Raw genomic sequence first — 13,115 nt, forward strand, 5'->3', positions numbered from 1 at the left:
TCTGCTGTGACGGACCAGTAAAACATTCAGTTTAGCAGCTGATATCTACAATAAGGACTTATGGTTTCCATGGTTACAGATCCCGCTAGTTCGGGCTCACTGCTCCACATACTGCGCAAGCGCACACAGCTGATTTGGACACACGGCGCCTTTGGGTTCGAAGAGGAAGCCCCTCCTCCCCTTCCCGGGGTTCGCCTATCACCTTCTCCCTTTGCCTATCCTAGGCGCTCTGGGTGTCTGTTACGCAGTATTCGCGCGTCCGCGTCGTTCGGAGGCGCGACGCTAAACATGGCGCGTTCCTAGAAGCCGCTTTCGGCATCAGTAGGCGGCGGCGTGTGGACTGGCAGCGTGGGGCGCGGGACCAACCGACGCCACTTCGTATTGGGAAGTGGGAGCAGGAGGGCCGGGCAATTCTGGACCGAACCAAACGGTGAGGCCCCGGCCCGAGAGCCAGAGAGCGCGTGCAAGTTACGGGAGGAGTAGGTTGGTCAGCCGGGACCCCCAGAGGCGAGGGAGGAACGTGGGGCTACCGGGAGACGAAGGATAGCGGTAGCGAGGCAAGGGCGGCCTGCAGGCTTGGCTCTCTGCGTAGCCTTAGGAACCCGTGGGAGCTGGGGGCTCGCGGAGTTAGCCTGGCAGCGGGAAGCATGGTCGCGGAGGAATCAGGGTGCAGGGTGGCAGGGACTGTGCCAGGCTGAGCAGATTGAGGGTAGCCACTGTGGCTGCGGTTGCGGGGCCAGGGTGGTGCATTTGCCCTTGGGGGATAAATGCTGCAAATTTTGAGAGAACACGGCTATGTTTAGTATAAAACCATTGTGTGTAATTGCACACACGATCTTGCTGCTAATGGCAATACTATGAAAGCTTGAAACGTTAGACCCTTCCTTGCCTTTAGTAAAAAAGTGAAAGAAATTCCATCCATTTTTAGAGAAGAGCTTCATGCTGAGGTATGGCCGCCAATGCTCAAGCTCAGCGACTTCTGTAGCTTTATATTTGGGGGTATTTGTGATTCAGCAAAACTATTTTGAAGCCGATTGCATTTGTCATTTTTATATATTCTTTTGTGACATGGTGGTGAGTGAGAGCATTACTCTTAGAGTGATTTGGCTAAATAGAAAGGACTGGTAAATTGCCTACTGATGCCAAGGTTGCAATTGACACACCTCCACCCCACCACAATTTAAATGATTTCAATGATAGTGTGGTCGTGTCCTTGATATATGGTTATTCTTTAGAAGGTTGTAAACGAGAAGTTTGTAACCATAAAGTTCCCCCACTCCTCTTAGATAGGAATTTCCCTCCTTCGTTTTTTTTTTTTTTTTTTTTTTTTGAGACAGAGTCTCGCTTTGTTGTCCAGGCTAGAGTGAGTGCCGTGGCGTCAGCCTAGCTCACAGCAACCTCAAACTCCTGGGCTCGAGTGATCCTTCTGCCTCAGCCTCCCGAGTAGCTGGGACTACAGGCATGCGCCACCATGCCCGGCTAATTTTTTCTATATATATCAGTTGGCCAATTAATTTCTTTCTATTTATAGTACAGACGGGGTCTCGCTCTTGCTCAGGCTGGTTTTGAACTCCTGACCTTGAGCAATCCGCCCGCCTAGGCCTCCCAAGAGCTAGGATTACAGGCGTGAGCCACAGCGCCCGGCCCTTCCTTCGTTTTTATATTGTTTCAGATTTCTCTGTTTAGTACAGAGGCTTCAGGGTAAGGGCAGGGTAACTTTACTATGTAAGATCCATTGCATGACACCCTGACACATTTTCTTACCTCTTTTGTCAATGAGGAAGATTTCAGTGAAATTAGAAAGAAAATTTTTCCCTATTGGTTGTGATAGGATTGTGGAATTTTTTTTCTGGGGGAACCTAGCACAGGGAATAGGAAAAAACAATTTAATTGCAGCAATTTTGTGGCCATGTATTATAGCTCTAGGGCAGGAGGGCTGTCTTAGTCCTTTGGCTTCCTAAAGCCAAAGGGAATACCCACCACAAATGAATTTGGTTGTGGTAATATGATTAGAGGTTCTAAACAAATATGTAAAGATTATTTGATAGTCAGTAAAAAGATCTTTAGAGTTTGTTATATGTTATAAATGTATTTATATTCGGAATCAAACCAGAATGCAGATAATCCCTGTAGGCATGTGGCAGTTAAAATATGCTGAGTTGAGTTGTTCTAAGATGACTAAAAAAAACCCAAAAAACAAAATGTTGGAGATAATACCAGAAATAATTATATATTTTTCTAGAAATAAAAATATTCATGTTTTTGGGTAAGGTAATATGTTTGCTTAGTTGGATTTTGACCTTTGTGTTGTGTGTATATACATATGTGTGTGTTTTTATTTAAATCTACCTTATAGTTTAGTGTTACTAGTGGTAATATTCATCCCTTTCATTAACCATCTGCTTCAAATGGGGACTCTCAGTTAATTTCAAAGCAGTTTAGGGAATAGCAAGACACAGTCAGTGCAGGTGTTAGTCTAGAGTGTTTTGTTTGGTTTTCTAAATATCTGGCTGATTACAGATAAGCCAACAATTATAAGCTTAGTAGAACTTAAGTTGGATCAGTGTTCTACATACATCCTTGCTACTGAAAATGTGTTATTTGTCATCAGCTGGAAGTTTTTTAGAAATGCACAATCTCAGGCTCAGCTCTAGAGCTACTGAGTCAGAATTTGCATTTTAACAAGATATTTAGATGACAGGAAGGTTTGTTTAAGGTTGAGATGTACTAGTTTGGTCAGTAAAAGTTGAAAAAGACCAAGGTCATTCACAACCTTGCATAAAATTATAGCATCATTTATTTTTTTTTTTCTTTTAAGGAGCATTTTAGCATGTGAACATCATTTATTTTAATATAAGGTAATCTTATGCTCATAGTCGAGTCTGATTTATCTGGTTGAAGAAACTGAGGGTCTGAAATGGTAAGAGGCTAATATAAGGTCACACATGTCTAGATTCATAACTCAGGCTCTGACTCATTCCAATGCTTTTCTTTTGCTGGTCGCTGCCAGAGTTCATTATATGGACAATGGACTAACATTCATGAATGACTAGGTATTCATTCACCAACAAATGTTTATTGGGTACTGGATAGGTAGCCAAATAATCCTATGTGTCCCTAGTAACTGCTCCTGTTATTCACGGTGTCTGTTAACCTACCTTGTTTCCCCGAAAATAAGACAGGATCTTATATTTTTTTTTCCTGAAGAAGACATACTAGGGCTTATTTTCAGGGGATGTGTTATTTTCCCCTCAAAGCCTCAGCTTGCAGCATGTGCAGGATGGCTGGGACCTGACGGGGAGCCAACCTTGTTGGTGGGGCTGCCCGCACCTTTCCGGTCACCTCTGGGATAGTAGCTGTCACAATGGGGCAGATGAGAAGGGCTGCTTGACTTCTTTACTGCTCCGAGACGAAATGCATGGGTTGTGCAGATACCTTGTGTAGCCAGGCCCATCACTAGGTGTTATTTTTGGGGTAGGGCTTATATTCCGCAAATGTTTAGAAATCCTGCTAGGGTTTATTTTATTGGTAGGTCTTATTTTCAGGGAAACACGGTACCATCTTTGCTTCTCACTCTTTGCCAAATAATGTTTTCTTCTGCTTCACAGAAGAAATGAAATACACTGGGTGGGAACTTCATTGCTTCCTGTTATCCTTTAGCTGCAAACATGCATGCCTCTATCTATCCATCTCTAATTGTGTTCTATGTGTTTTCTCCTTAGAGGCAATATTTCCTTCATGTGTTTGCTAGGGCTGCCATAACAAAATACCACAGAGTGGGTGGCTTAAGCAACAGAAATTTATGTTCTCACAGTTCTGGAGGCTGGAAGTCCAAGATCAAGGTGCAAATAAGGTTGGTTTTTTGTGAGGCCTCCATCCTTGGCTTGCAAATGGCCGTCTTCTTGCTGCCACTTCACATGGTCATCCATTTGTGTTCATGCACCTCAGTGTCTCTTCTTGTAAGGATATCAGTAATGTCAGATTAGGGCATCACACCAATGGTCTCTTTTTATTTTAACTCTTTAAAAACCTTATCTCCAAATACTGAGGGTCCTGGGATTAGGGCTTCAACATACGAATTTTGGGAGAACACAATTTAGTCCATAACACTTAGTTATCCCTCTTTCAACTGGCACTAGCTTATCAGGATTTAAGCACATATAAATCTTTTATCTTAAATACACTTTCCTCACCCTAGATTCCTCTTCAGCTTCATCTATAACTACATCCCTTAAATTTCTCTTCTTTTTTTTTTTTTTTTTTTTAGAGATGGAGTCTCACTATGTTGTCCAGATGGCCTTGAACTTTTGGGCTCAAGTGATCCTTTTGCCTTGTCAGTAGCTGGGGCTATGGGCATGTGCCACCACTCCGGGTTTATTTCCCTTAAGTTTCTTGGAAAAGTTGTCTATGTTCATTTTTCTCTACCTCCTTATTACTTATTCTTTTTTCAGTATTTTGAAGTCTATCAATCCATTGTAGTACCTGTATTTGATGGGGTGGTGGTCACCATTGATGCCTTTGTTGCCTCGTCTAATGGAATCTTTTTAGTCATTTGCCACTTTGACTACTTGTTCCTCTGTGATGTTTTCTTCTTATGCTTCTGGGATACCAAGTTCTCCTTACTTCCCTCCTACATCTTGGCCAGTCTCAGTTTATCTTTCTCTTACCACTTTAGATGTTTGTTTCACTCTGGGGTATTATCTCTTGCTCTCTTTTGCCTTTTTCTACTGTCTTTGAAGGGTCTTGTCCTTGGTGACTTCAACCACTCTATTTTGATGACTTCCAAATCTGTCTTTAGCACAAATTACTCTTCAATTCTGATGTGTGTAGTTGTCTTAAGATACTTTAAACTCATGTCAAAAAATAATATATCTCATCTTTCCTCAAGTTCTTTTCCTCCTCTGAGCAGTACATGTACAAATCAGTTGGAAAAGCACAAAGATTTATTCAACATTTGTTTATTCATCACTTTCATATGTGCCAGGTACTATTCTGGATTCTAGGATACAAAGATATCTCTTGTCTCTTATGACCTTAGGCACTACTCTCCCCTGCAACTATCTATTTACCTAATATTATTTTACCTCTTTGATCTACTTCTTTTTCTGTGCTGCTACTTCATTGGTTCAGATTATCACTTATTTTCTGGACTTTTGTGTAAACCTTCTAAATGATTGCTTTCATGTATGCATACTGTCATTCTCTACCCTGCCTTTTTCTATAGATAGGTTGTGGAGATGTTTGAGGTGTTCAGCAATCCTTCCATGCAAACCTTCATATTAAAGTCCAAACTACCTCGCTTAGGACATAAAGTCTTTAATGGTTTGGACCTTGTTTGCTTTTTTGTTTTCACCTTCTCACATTTTGCACCATTTACCTCATGTTTTTCTGGCATGTGCCACCACATCTAGATAATTTTTCTATTTTTTGTAGAGACAGAGTCTTGCTCTTGCTCAGACTGGCTATTTATAGTTCTTAAAGAGTATTAGGATGTTTTAGGAAAATTCGGACATTTATATGCCTAGAATGGACCTATCACTTGTCTGACAGACATGCTACAGCATGCATTCATCTGGATAACTCCTCCTCAATTTTCAGGACCCAACTCAAATGCTACCTTCTTCTTTGGGAAGCCTTCTCCAACCTGCGTTGAGTGAACCTTCTTCCTTGGCAGCTTCTCATAGCCTTATACTGTATTGTAATTGTTTGTCTTTTTTTTCCTTTTTCTACTTGAATGCAAAGACTCTCTTATTTTTTTCTCTCTCAGAATGGTGCCTGGCCAGTAGAGGCTGCTTCATTGTTGAATGCTGTGAATGCCAGTTGAATTACCCAAGGTTTGAAAGAAGGTCGAATGTAAATTCTGGAGGTTAGACTGAGTAGTATTGAAAAGTCAGAGGCTTGGGTGCTTTTTATGGCTTTACACAAATAACTATAAGTAGAGATTGGGATATAGGCATACAATTCATTCATTTAACATCTGTTTATTCATCACTTTCGTATGTGCCAGGTGCTATTCTAGATTCTAGGATACAGCTTTGAACAAATTGAAGTCTCTGGACTTTAAATTATAATCAAGGAAATCTGGACTGTAAACACATATATATTAGAATGTCATATAGTTAATAGTATTATGCAGAAAAATTAAGGATATCAAGACCAGACAGATTCTGGGTTGAGGTGTGAGCTATTCTAGATTGGCAGTCAAGGAAGACCTCTTTGGGTAGAGGATAACTTGAGCAGACACTAGAATAAAGTTAAAGAGCAAAGCATGCTTATATCTAGAAGCAAGAGCTTTCCAGCAGAGGGAACAAACTATATAAGGGAAGGATAAAATAAAATAAATTTTATGAATCTGTTTCATTAAAGATGGACATGTATTGTCCCCAATTTTCTCTTGCTGTAGACAACTTGAAGGTTGTATAGACAACAACCTTGTCCTTGTCTCCTCCTTGTATGCCTGTGCAGGAGTCTCTTGGGTTACAGCATCAGGTGTGAAACTGCTGGGTCATAGGAGATATAGATTCAAGCATCACTTGACCTTGGGATACATTTTGAAAAATGTGTCATTAGGTGATTTTGTTGTGTGAACATCCATAGAGTGTACTTGCACAAACCTAGATGGTATAGCCTACTACAAACCTAGGCTATATGGTATATATATTACTATATAGCTCCTAGGCTATAAACCTGTACAGCATGTTACTGTGCCGAACACTGTAGGTAATTGTAATACAATGATAAATATTTGTGTATTTAAATATATCTAAACTACAAAAGGTACAGTAAAAATACAGTATAAAAGATAAAAAATGGTATACTTATATAGGACACTTACTCTGAATGGAGCTTGCTGGACCAGAAGTTGCTCTGGGTGAATCAGTCAGTGAGTGGGTGGTGAGTGAATGTGAAGGCTTAGGACATTGCTGTACTGTAGACTTTATAAACACTACACTTAGGCTATACTGAATTTATAAATAGAATTTTTCTTCAATAATAAATCTTAGCTGTCTGTAACTTTATTTATTTATTTTTGAGATAGAGTTTTGCTTTGTTGCCCAGGCTAGAGTGAGTGCTGTGGCGTCAGCCTAGCTCACAGCAACCTCAAACTTCTGGGCTCAAGCAATCCTACTGCCTCAGTCTCCTGAGTACCTGGGACTACAGGCATGCGCCACCATGCCTGGCTAATTTTTTCTCTATATGTTAGTTGGCCAATTAATTTCTTTCTATTTATAGTAGAGACGGGGTCTTGCACTTGCTCAAGCTGGTTTCGAACTCCTGACCTCGAGCAATCCACCCGCCTCGGCCTCCCAGAGTGCTAGGATTACAGGCGTGAGCCACTGCGCCCGGCCTGTAACTTTAAAACTTTATAAAATTTTTGACTTTTGTCATAATACTTAGCCTAAAACATAACCACATTGCATACATCTGTACAAAAATATTTTCTTTATTAAATAAATCCTTAGTCTATTTAAATTTTTACTTTTTAAACTTTTTTTATTTGAAACTAAGACAGAAACATTAACCTAGGGCTACATATTATTAGGATCATCAATAGCATTGTCTTCTATCTCTATGTCTTGTCCTACTGCAAGGTCTTCAGGGGCAATAACACACATGGAGCTGTCATCTCTATGATAGCAATACCTTCTGGAATACCTCCTGAAGGACCTGAGGCTGTTTTACGGTTAATTTTTTTTTAATAAGTAAAAGTATACACAAATATTGATAAAAAATATAGTAAATATATAAACCAGTAACATAGTCGTTTGTCATCACAATCAAGTATTATGTACTGTACATAATTGCATGCAAAATATTTTTATATGACTGGCAGTGTAATAGGTTTGTTTACAGCAGCATTGCCACGAACATATGAGTAATCTGTTGTGCTGTGATGTCAGGACAGTTACGATGTCACTAGACAATAGGAATTTTTCAGCTCCGTTAAAATCTTATGGGACCATTGTTATATATACATTCTGTCGTTGACCGAAATGTTATGTGGCATGTGACTGTGCGTGTATGTGCTGGTCATTGGGTACACACAGATTATACACATACTTAATTTCATTAGAGACAGCAAGATTGCTTTCCACAAGTGGTGGTATCAGTGTATACTCTTAGTAGCAATGCATAAGTGTTTCTCTTCCCATGAATTTTTGTCAGCACTGAATATTTTCGGACTTTGTAATTTTTGCCAGTCTGATGATGGTAAAAAAGTTTCTCAATGTTTGGTTTCTAAGTCCCTGATAACCAGTAAGATAGTATCTCTTCTGATACTAATTAACCATTTAGCTTTTCCCTTCTGCGAATTGTCTGTTTATATCCTTTGTCCAGTTTCCCTTTTGTTGATTCACGAGGGTTCCTTATATATTCTATGTAGTAGCCCTTTGTTTGGGTAATTTGAAATTTATTTTCCTAATCTTCACCTTCTAAACTTTGTATATAGTATCTTCAAAGACTCCCATTGATTTTAGTCTTCAATTCTGATGTAGTATAGTTCATCAGGAAGACAGGCTGTAGACTTGTTGTATTTTGGTTCTTTCTTAGGTCTAGAGCTAAAAAATCCCTGTTAATTTCACTTGAGGTATTAATGGATAGCAGCTGTGATCAAGAGTAAAAGCGTGGTGACCTATAGAGAGGGTATCGAGTTGGGGCAGCAGACTTACATTCTAGATTCTAGAATGTTACTCATGAGCTTATGACCTTAGAGAAGTCACAGTTTCTCTCTTTAACCTTTTTGGGTCACAGAGTCTTGGTCAGTAAAACAAAATGCTTAAACTTGATACATTTGCTGTTTTGAGAACTGATATGGGTGGCTCCAAGGTGACAGAAAAAATATTTTAATGATAAAGTGTAGAATGGTTATTAACTGTAGGAACATTAATGGGCATATAGCCGATATATGTTTGAATAAGTAGATTTTTATAAATGCAATGACTCCTTAGGCTGAGCTCTCAACAAATTGAGATTCTTCTAAGATTCAGTGTTACAGACAGTGAGTCCTGGACCAGTAACTGGAAACTATCAATCAAAGATGTCTGTATTTGGAGAGGACTGATGATCCCTTACACTTAACAAAAGGTTTTGACTAAAATTATCTGTTATAGTCTATTAAATGTAATTTAGGCTGTGTTATTCTGATCCAATGTCTTGTGAAAAATCAGGCTTACAGTTTTTCCTTTCTGTTTTGTTGTTTTATTATATCAGAGAAGGAACTTTAAAAACAATAAGCATGATTGCTTTTCATTAGTAGTTTTTGTACAGATGGATATTTTTGTGTTTTAGCTGAAGAGATGTCAGAGGGTAGTGGTGACAGTATTGGGGCCTCACAGCTGGGCACTACTTTGGTGGAAGGGTCACTGTTATTTAGGGTAACATAACTTTTCCCATTAGGAGATGATCAGTAATGGGAGACTCCTATGTATAATAAATAGGCAAGAGACTTATTGCAGCTTATCAATGCCATTTTACTAAAAACTCCCAGTGAGATAGAAATACTTGGGTTTATTGGACAGGTCTTCTCTCACAGTTGCCTCCTGGGCCTGTATACTGCCTTATTATGTACTTTATAGTTCACCCATTTGTTTCTCTGTCCCCATTTGTTGTTTGTTTGCCATTTATTTCTCCTTCTACTAGAAAATACTCTCCACAGGGTCTGGATTTTTTTTTTTTCTCCAGTTCATTAATGTATTTCAAATGCCTAGAATAGTGTCTGGCATTGGTAGGTGTTGAATATGTATTTATTGACTGAATAAATATTGAAAAGTCTAATGATAAACTAAGTAAATATCAGAAAGGTGACTGGAAAGCATAGGATTAGAAGAAAAGGTGTTAGATATTCCTAAGTGAAGAGTACTGTTAAATTTTGTTAGCTTGATGTGCCCTGTTTTGATATAGGAAGATACTAAATGGACTGGTCATTAATTCCTTAATTTTTTTCAACCATTCAGGATACTGTTTACTCTTGTAGTGTTTTGTTGTAGATATTTCTTTCTTTACTATGATACAATTTCTATTTTTCCAGAAAGATAAGTTGATTTCTTTCTGTCTCATCTTCCACTCTTAGAAATCACAATTCACATTATTCCTTTGTTTGGTTGATCATACATTTACTGAACATTATATATTATGTATATTAAAATCTATTTTTTTATGTATATGTATATATAATTACTGAGCTATATCCCTGACATTGTGCTAGGTGGTGGCGTATATAGATAAATAGGGCACAGTTCTTCCCTTTAAACAGTTCATAATTTTGTGAATGAAACACAAGTAAACAAGGAAATAGGCATAATAATAGAAGTGTGTACTATGTAGAACAGTAGTGTAGAAGAAGGAGTGCTTTGTCTAGTGCAGTTTAAGATTTCCAGACTGGGCGATGCCTGTCGTGAATAACGACTTTAGTACTCTCTGTGTTCATTAGCTGCTGTTTTAAAAAACATGCATAAGGTGTTGTGGCTCATGCCTGTAATCCCAGCACTTTGGAGGACTGAGGCAGGAGGATCACTTGAGGTCAGGAGTTCGAGACCTGGGCAACATAGCAAGACCTTTGACTCTACAAAAAATGAAAAAATTAACTGGGCATGGTGGCATGTGCCTGTAGTCCTAGCTACTTGGGAGGCTGAGGCAGGAGGATTGTTTGAGCCAGGAGTTCAAGGCCGCAATGAACTGTGATTGTGCCATTGCACTCTAGTCTCGGTGACGGAGACAGACCCTATCTGGAAAAAAAACTCACACTCACATTAAAGTAGACAGAACTGTATAATGAACCCCTGTCTACCTACCCATCACCCAGCTTTAACAGTTATCATCCTTGGTTCATCTTACTTCCTGCCTACTTCTGTAATTACACTGGTCAAAGCTCTAGAAGCTTGATCAGATTAAGTTTAACTTTCATGAAGCTTTTCTTTTTTTTTTTTTTTGTTTTTTTTTTTTTTTATTTTTTTTTTTTTTATTTTTTTTTTTATTTTACTCCTTGAATTGAACACTGATATGAAGCTTTTCTTTTAAGATTTTGTTTTCTCAAAATATTAAAATGTTCCTTTTTAAACTTTTCTAATATGGTAACTTTTCTATTTTTATTATCTTTGAACTCTTTCCTAGTCTTCAGAAAAATTCATTTCTTTCTTGTCTTTAACATGTTGTCTTTCTCTGGTTTGCTTTTGACTTCAGGCAATTGAGCAGTTTTCTCCTATTTCCTATCCATGATTCCTCAAGAGTATGCTTCCTGCCTCCTATTCTTCTCTTTGTAAACTAAGGCTATAGATCATGATTTAACATACAGGAATCTAACTATCTTTGGAAAAAATGGCATTTTCCTCTCATCCCTGTATGGGAAATGCTCCAATAATACATACTAAATACCACATTGCTTATACGTTTCTCCAGTAGGCTACTTTTAAAGTTATTTGCTCAGTGTCTGTTCTTCCAGGGGCAAAATTAGAGCTTTTAAGTTGTCAGTGTCTCTCTTGCAGTGGCTTGCATATGGCAATTCTTTTTCCTCTTTCTGAATATTCTCTTAATGTGGAATCCTGCAGTGAATCACTAGGTGGTTTCATTTCTCTCATATCACTCTGCCTGTTCTTGTTCCATGGTTTCTCAATCTCCTTTATGCCAAAAGAACGCTTACATTATTACATTTTTAAAAATTCCTTCATGTTTACTTTTACTAAAGCTCAAAAACACGTCTTCACCTCACATTTGCTTTTGGTAGAGAGTACTTTTAGTGATGCAGTATTTATAGAAGTAGAGACAGTGCTGTAAAGACTTTCTTTGGTGGTCGTGTTTGGCCTCAAAGTGAGGTTTTCATTTTTATGTTTTGATGTTATCCTTTCTAGTATTATAGTACTCTTTTGGCTCCTATTCATTTCTTTCTCTCAAGAGCTCAGCATTCTTTGCTCTATCTTCTTGAACCCTAAGAACTTTGCTACATTTCAAGATGGTTGTCCTGGCCAAATGCTCATTGAGAATTCCAAAGTTCCCTCTTTCCCCCAGCTCTCTTTGAGGAGAAAGGATGCTTGCAACATAGTTTTTGGGGTGTGGTACTTCTTGCCATCAGATGGCACTGCATATTATTCAATTTATTTTTATGTCTTTAGGAATGGTAGACCTACTAGTACGTTATTGGGTAAAGCAACAAGTTGGGAACTGTCATGTAGAAGACTTAGAAATAAAAGTAAAGACACTATTGCTAACAAATACAAATTTATTTTCTTTTATGTGATGGAAGGGTATATAATGCATGAAGCTTAAAGGAAAGTAAATAGTAAGTTAGACTTTTTTGGTTATTTTGATTTTCCCAGCTTTTAAATATTTTAAACAATTTTTCTTTTTTTTAAATTTATTTTTATTTCAGGATATTAAGGGGGTACAAATGTTTAGGTTACATATATTACCTTTGCTCCACCTGAGTCAAAACTTCAAGTGTGTCCATCCTCCAAACAGCACAGCACCCATTAGGTGTGAGTATACCCATCCTCTTCTCCCTCTTCCCACCTGCCCAGCACTCGATGAATGTTACTACTATATATGCACTTAAGTGTTGGTCAGTTAAGTCAGTTAATATCAATTTGATGGTGAGTACCTGCAGTGCTTGTTTTTCCATTCTTGTGATACTTCGCTTAATAGAATGGGCTCCAGCTCTATCCAGGATATTACAAGAGGTGCTAGATTACCATTGTTTTTTTGTGGCTGAGTAGAACTTCATGGTATACTAATATGTTGGCCAATTAATTTCTTTCTATTTATAGTAGAGACGGGTTTCACACTTGCTCAGGCTGGTTTTGAACTCCTGACCTTGAGCAATCCGCGCCCGCCTCGGCCACCCAGAGAGCTAGGATTACAGGTGTGAGCCACTGCGACTGGCCCACATTTTACCTTACTAATGAAAAAAAATTTTTAAGGCAAGGATTTTCATTTTACACCTACTCTAAATTTCCATGTGAATTAGCTATTTGCTTGATTTCTCTACCCTACTCCTAAAATATCCCAGCTTCTCAAGAGCTGCCAATTAACATATATTTCTCTTGTTAAGCACATATCAAGAAATCATTGCAATATATTAAATATACCATTTGTTAGTATATAATGTGGTCAGTAATTACACTCTT

General features: G+C 38.4%; 1 protein-coding gene across 1 annotated transcript in view; it reads left to right on the top strand.

Annotated features, from left to right (window-relative positions):
• Nucleotides 1–263: 263 nt before the first annotated feature.
• The window catches only part of IPO11 (importin 11), a 197,985-nt gene continuing 185,133 nt past the window's right edge, over nt 264–13,115 (top strand). The window contains exon 1 of the mRNA XM_012784031.3: nt 264–430. The gene's annotated coding sequence lies outside the window, so the exon portion shown is untranslated. The remainder of the gene's footprint in view (nt 431–13,115) is intronic.

This window comes from Microcebus murinus, chromosome 11, assembly GCF_040939455.1.
Source record: "Microcebus murinus isolate Inina chromosome 11, M.murinus_Inina_mat1.0, whole genome shotgun sequence".
Taxonomy (NCBI): domain Eukaryota; kingdom Metazoa; phylum Chordata; class Mammalia; order Primates; family Cheirogaleidae; genus Microcebus; species Microcebus murinus.